Raw genomic sequence first — 6,682 nt, 5'->3', positions numbered from 1 at the left:
AATCCACTATGCTAGAATATAACAGTTTTTGTGTAACAAGAGGTTATGTTGAGTTTAAGTTCTGCTTTGCTGATGCCTGCAGAAAAAAGCAAAGAGACAAAGTGTTAGCTTCACACCTTCGTTACAAACCAGAATTTTGCTCTGAAGTATTTGTTAGAAAAAGGAATTTACCCCACGGGGCTTTGGACAGCAAAGGTATAAAAGTGTAACAAATGTAATATAATAAAACATGGTTTATTTTATGGTTGTCAATAACATACATTTTAAATGCAATAACAATTAAAAGAAAACCCTTTACGGATCTGGTGATACAATACATATTCCACAATATTGGACAAATGTATACAACATTGCTTTATGCTGTGTGATGTGCGTTCCCCGACGCGTTTCGACCTCTAAGTGGTCTCTTCAGGGGGATGGTTGATTCTACAAAAATATACATAACATAAATTTGCGATCAAAAAAGTATCAATATAAATCACATAAATTGACCCAAGAATAAGGTTTACCGTTAACGAATGAAGTGGGTTTTGTAATGACCAGAGGTCTGCAGAGCCGTTAGAAAATCCGAAGGGAGCGCCACCCACAACCCCATGGGGGAGAGAGGGAAACCAAAACAGACCCCAGGGGGGTTGCAAGGAGCCGCACAGTGGACGCCCTCCGAGGATCAGGGGAGCCGGTGCCTGCAGAGTGCCCCCAATGGGTTAGCCCTGTGTAATTGAAGAGAATTAGAAATATTAAATCATAGCATATTGTGCTAAAGTGTAGGATTATCTGTGGGTAAGGCATGTATATAAAAAAGAGGGACTGGCAGCAGGTTTATAATCTTATCTGAGAAAAAAAAGATTTTTTTTTTTTCCTTTTTTCTTCTTTATTGAATTAGATCTACTCATTGATGACCCGAAGGGGTAACTAGTCAATGAATAATGGTCAGGAATTGATGTGTATATTAAGGTACTTAATATAAAAATAGTATAAGAGTGCTCCATTGGCAGACAAAAGTGATTAAGAGACTTTATTAGTCTGGTAAAGAGTGCGTGTCCATGGGTGGGGATGTGTGAGACACATTACAATGTGTATGTTATGTGGACCATCAAAGAATATGTGGATACATATGGTGATAGTAAAAATGTCGGAAATATATGAAAATAAAAAAAATAAATAAATAAATAAACAAGAAAACAAAAAGAAGGGGGGAGTGAAAGTTGAAAAATCAACATAGGAGTGTACTAATAAAAGGGTGCCGTTACCTGATAAGGGATTGAATGGATATGAGGTATTTGTTAAAGACCTTTACAGTTATGGGGGAGCTCGTGTCCAAAATGGGGGTGGGAGTGACACAGCCTCAAATCCACAATGGCTTAAAAGTGATATGGTCCAGAAATATTTAGACAGAATAAAGGTGGATAAAGCACCTGGACCAGATGGCATCCATCCACGGATCCTAGGTGAGTTGAGCTCTGTCATTTCAAAGCCACTGTATCTAATATTTAGGGACTCATTAAAGACAGGAATAGTACCACTGGATTGGCGCAGGGCCAATGTGGTGCCCATATTTAAAAAGGGAACAAAGTCTTTACCAAGTAACTATAGACCTGTTAGTCTAACTTCTATAGTTGGGAAGATACTGGAGAGATTAATAAAAGACCACATAGATGAGTTCTTGCTGGAAAAAAACTATTTAAGCAGCAGACAACATGGATTCATGAAAGACAGAAGTTGTCAGACAAACCAGATTTCCTTTTATGAAGAGGTAAGTAAAACCCTGGACAGAGGCGTGGCTGTGGACGTGATATATTTGGATTTTGCAAAAGCGTTCGATACAGTTCCGCACACACGGCTCATGTGTAAGGTAAGGTCTACAGGATTGGATATATCAGTTTGTAAATGGATAGAAAACTGGCTGAAAGACAGAATTCAGAGAGTCGTGGTTAATGATTCTTACTCTGAATGGTCCAAGGTTATCAGCGGTGTACCCCAAGGTTCAGTGCTGGGACCCTTACTTTTCAATATATTTATAAATGATATTGGGTCTGAGATCAAAAGTAACATTTCTGTCTTTGCAGATGACACCAAGCTATGCAGTGGAATAACGTCCTTACAGGATGTCTCCAATTTACAAGCCGACCTCAATGCTCTGTCTAATTGGGCGACTAAGTGGCAGATGAGGTTTAATGTTGATAAATGTAAAGTTATGCACTTGGGGGCTAAGAATATGCATGCATCATACATACTAGGGGGAGTACAACTGGGGGGATCTGTAGTGGAGAAGGATCTGGGGGTTTTAGTTGATCATAAGCTCAATAATGGCATGCAATGCCAAGCTGCGGTTTCCAAAGCGAGCAAAGTCCTTTCTTGTATTAAGAGAGGTATGGACTCCAGAGACAGAGATATCATTTTGCCCCTGTACAAATCATTAGTAAGACCTCATCTGGAATATGCAGTTCAGTTTTGGGCACCAGTTCTCAAAAAGGACATCGGAGAACTGGAGAAAGTGCAGAGAAGGGCAACCAAACTGATAAGAGGCATGGAGGAGCTCAGCTATGAGGAAAGATTAGAGGAACTGAATTTATTCACTCTTGAGAAGAGGAGAATAAGGGGGGATATGATCAACATGTACAAATATATAAGAGGTCCATACAGTGAACTTGGTGTTGAGTTATTCACTTTACGGTCAACACTGAGGACAAGGGGGCACTCTTTACGTCTAGAGGAAAAGAGATTTCACCTCCAAATACGGAAAGGTTTTTTCACAGTAAGAGCTGTGAAAATGTGGAACAGACTCCCTCCAGAGGTGGTTCTGGCCAGCTCAGTAGATTGCTTTAGGAAGGGCCTGGATTCTTTCCTAAATGTACAGAATATAACTGAGTACTAAGATTTGTAGGTAAAGTTGATCCAGGGTAAATCCGATTGCCTCTCGGGGGATCAGGAAGGAATTTTTTCCCCTGCTGTAGCAAATTGGATCATGCTCTGCTGGGGTTTTTTGCCTTCCTCTGGATCAACTGTGGGAATGGAGTTGGGTGTATAGGATTTTACTGTGTTTTTTAATTTTTGTTTTTTTATTTTTTGTGGTTGAACTGGATGGACTTGTGTCTTTTTTCAGCCTGACTAACTATGTAACTATGTAACTATGTAACTATATGACTCTTTTCTGTCTTTTTTATTTTGATGCATACTTGTCACAATACAGAACTAAGGTGCCTACTTGCATGTCCTTCCTCTTTCTTCATCACAATTTTGGTCTTTTGAATCCCAGGGACACCCAAGCTTAAGACACATGCTTTTTATGTGAATTGTCTGCAACTCTCTCAGCCCTTGTGCAACATCAGTGACGAAAAGCACCCAAAAGGAGCTGGGACTTTGGTGTGAGAAAAGAAAAAGGGGTTCCCCTGGGTGGACTTTTAAGGCACTGATAGTATTAATTCCAAATTTACGGGATATTGAGGTAAAAGAAATGAGTTTTATTCACAATTATACATATTTATAAAAATAAAATAAAAAATGAAATATTGAATTAAAATATACAGTTCCAAAGATTGTCACCATATACATGAAAACCTTCTTTACACCCAACTTTGGTGTGAGTTCATACAAAGTAGCAAGAGAACAATCAGAGATCTCACTGGCTCAGGTTAGGTTGCTTACAATAGACAGGGCTACCTTCCAGTTGGTACCCCAACAGGTTAAAAAAACATGCACTACTGGAAGGAGCGCCAGACCAAAGGATAAAGAGTCCAAGTTCAATTATATTCAAAAAAAGAGACAAGGGTCAGAAAAAAAACATTCCTTCATCATCGCTTCAAGTGCTAATTTGCGTGGCAAATGTTAATTTTCATGCACATGTCTAGGGTCGTGAGCTTAGAAACTAGATATGCAAAAACAAGAATGCGCATGCACATGCCATGGCATATACGTGCATGCATGCTGGATTGTCTACATCTCTAGTTCCTGTATTCTGATTTCCTGAAAGTCTGCATACATTGTCCCTGACCTGGCTATGCCTGACACTTCTCTCGGATCTTCTATGTTATCGACCGTGGCTTGGGCTTCTGACCATGATTCTGTCTCCTGACTTGGTACCTCACCACCACCACATAGACGACTCCTGCCTTTTCCTGACCTTGAACTTGATCCTGAACCTGTTTGCCTGGCTGCTGCTGAACCTAGTTTGTGACCTGACTACATACTGCCACTGGAAAGGCTTCTTGACACCTGTGCTCTTCAGCTGACCTATCAGTCCCTATCTCCACTACCATGCATGTTTGGATGGGAATTGTGCAAGAGGCCACCCTAGAACATAAAAGCAGTGTAGGAGCAGTGTAGAAAAGGATTTTTGACTGAGATACAACAATTTTGCCAGATTCAGTAAGTTATAGTACCTTAACCACTTGCTTACTGGGCACATATACCCCCCTCCTGCCAAGAGGACATTTCAGCTTTCGGCACTGCGTCGCTTTAACTAACAATTGCGTGGTCGTGCGACGTGGCTCCCAAAGAAAATTGACGTCCTTTTTTCCCCACAAATAGAGCTTTCTTTTGGTGGTATTTGATCGCCTGTGCGATCAAATACCACTATAAACAAAAAAGAGCGACAATTTTGAAAAAAAATACAATATTTTTTACTTGTTGCTATAATAAATATCCCAATTTAAAAAAAAAAAAATGTCAGTTTAGGCCGATACGTATTCTTCTACATATTTTTGGTAAAAAAAAAAATCGCAATAAGCGACTGGTTTGCGTAAAAGTTATAGCACCTACAAAATAGGGGACAGAATTATTATTTTTTATTATTTTTTTTTTTACTAGAAATGGCGGCGATCTGCTATTTTTATTGGGACTGCGACGTTATGGCGGGCACATCGGACACTTTTGACACATTTTTGGCGCCATTCACATTTATACTGCGATAAGTGCTATAAATATGCACTAATTACAGTATAAATGTGACTGGCATTGAAGAGATTAACACTAGGGGGTGAGGAAGGGGTTATATGTATTCCCTACACAGAGTTTCCCCGATGCGCGCTCTGGAGCACTCGCGGGGAACGCGCAAAGGGGCGGACGTCAATTGACGTCCACTTGGATTTTCGGATCCGCGCTGTAGCCGTCATTTGACTATAGCGCGGATCCCAAGCGGTTAAATATGTGAATCCTGCAAAAGGAATGATTAGCAAAACATCTGACAGAAAGCAAGTTAGTTAAGACTTGATTCACATATGTAAAATAGCTATAATGATTATAATTTCCCATAAATAATATTATGCAAAATAACAGATGTTATTAGTTTTGAGAAAAACTAAAAAAAAACTGATCTAAAGGCAAAAAGCATTTGTTCTTCCTATTCATTTTCAACAGTTCAAATAACATCTGACAAAACAACCTGTCCTTCCTTATCCCAGAAGATCCAGCCCCTGAAGCTTAGTATCTCAAGCCTAAAGCCTTATTATCTAGGACAGAAGACTATAGCCAAACCATATTTTCCACAATAGATCATTTTTTTCTGTTCCTAGTGTGTTTTGTAAATGTCTGCTTTCAGGGTATAGAAGACCCAAGTCATAGGTCCTATCTAGAGAGCATGAAAGCAGAATCTGCTAAGATGTATGCCTAGCCTTTGGGCCTAAGGTCCCTGCTGCCAATACCTTAACGCTTGAGCTAATTTTCACTATGCCTCAAAATAAGTGAGCATGTTTCTTCCTAGACCATGAGAGACTATTTCTCAATGTGTGTTTATCAAAGCCTTCACTAATGCACACGACCGTTTTTCGCGATGTAAAAAATTTCATTTTTTTTAATGGCATTAAAAACGATCATGTGTGGGCTCCAGAGCATTTTTCGCAACGTTAAAAATGGGCATTAAAAATGTAGAACATACTCTAAATTTTCGCGTCGTTTTTAATGTTGTCGTTTTTAACATCATAAAAATGGTCGTGTGTGGGCTTTAACAGCGTTAAAAAGCCGCGCATGCTCAGAAGCAAGTTATGAGACGGGAGCGCTCGTTCTGGGAAAAAACTACCATTCGTAATGGAGATAGCACATTCGTTATGTTCTAAATTATTGTATCGTGTAATGCAGCGCATTCTTTTCTTTTTTTTTAATGCTACACTAATCCAAATCTTTTGCTGCTGATATTCGCACATAGTTATGACCAGCTTGTTTCTTTAATATTTATTGTTATCTCATGAATATTATTGATTTTTTGGAAGCCAGATCTCCCTCAAATTCAGCATATTTTAAATCTTTTAATGGAGATCTTCTTTTTTTGGTTATTATTGGATAATATTTTAGACTGCTTTCCATTTATTTTATTTTTTTGGAGTATGTCAAGTTACCACAACAACATTATTATTTAGTATTATTTACCCACAAGGAGGTTAGTGTCCCTTTTTAATTAGAAAATGTTTTTTTTTTTAAATGTCCCTGCCTACTCACATGGTCAAGTTTTGTCAAAAAACAAAAAATCCATTTATTCTGGAAAAAAATTGGGACCATGAGAGAATCACATATCTACTCATTTTCTGGTTTTGGTTTTAGCCTTCCCTGCAGTCTTCCCTGCAGCCGAGTCTTCGGAGGCTGTGTCCCTGGAGGAGAGGTTGTGGCAGGAGCAGGAACAAGAGCAGGATCAGGACTATTCCTGATCCTATTCTCCATGTGGCACAATCAGCTGAAGACTCGGTTATCGAAG

The 6,682-nt window shown here is 39.2% G+C and overlaps 1 long non-coding RNA gene across 1 annotated transcript; it reads right to left on the bottom strand.

Annotated features, from left to right (window-relative positions):
- Positions 1-218: 218 nt before the first annotated feature.
- Positions 219-1,141, bottom strand: LOC120930849. Its single transcript, XR_005747742.1, has 2 exons — positions 510-1,141; positions 219-426 (listed from the first exon to the last, which is right to left on the bottom strand). It is a non-coding gene; the product is annotated as an uncharacterized LOC120930849 (long non-coding RNA).
- Between the last annotated feature and the right edge of the window lie 5,541 nt (positions 1,142-6,682).

The sequence above is a fragment of the Rana temporaria genome, chromosome 3 (genome assembly GCF_905171775.1).
Source record: "Rana temporaria chromosome 3, aRanTem1.1, whole genome shotgun sequence".
Taxonomy (NCBI): domain Eukaryota; kingdom Metazoa; phylum Chordata; class Amphibia; order Anura; family Ranidae; genus Rana; species Rana temporaria.
The sequence above is the reverse complement of the archived record's forward strand: the minus strand, read 5'-3'. Positions and strand labels throughout refer to the sequence as shown.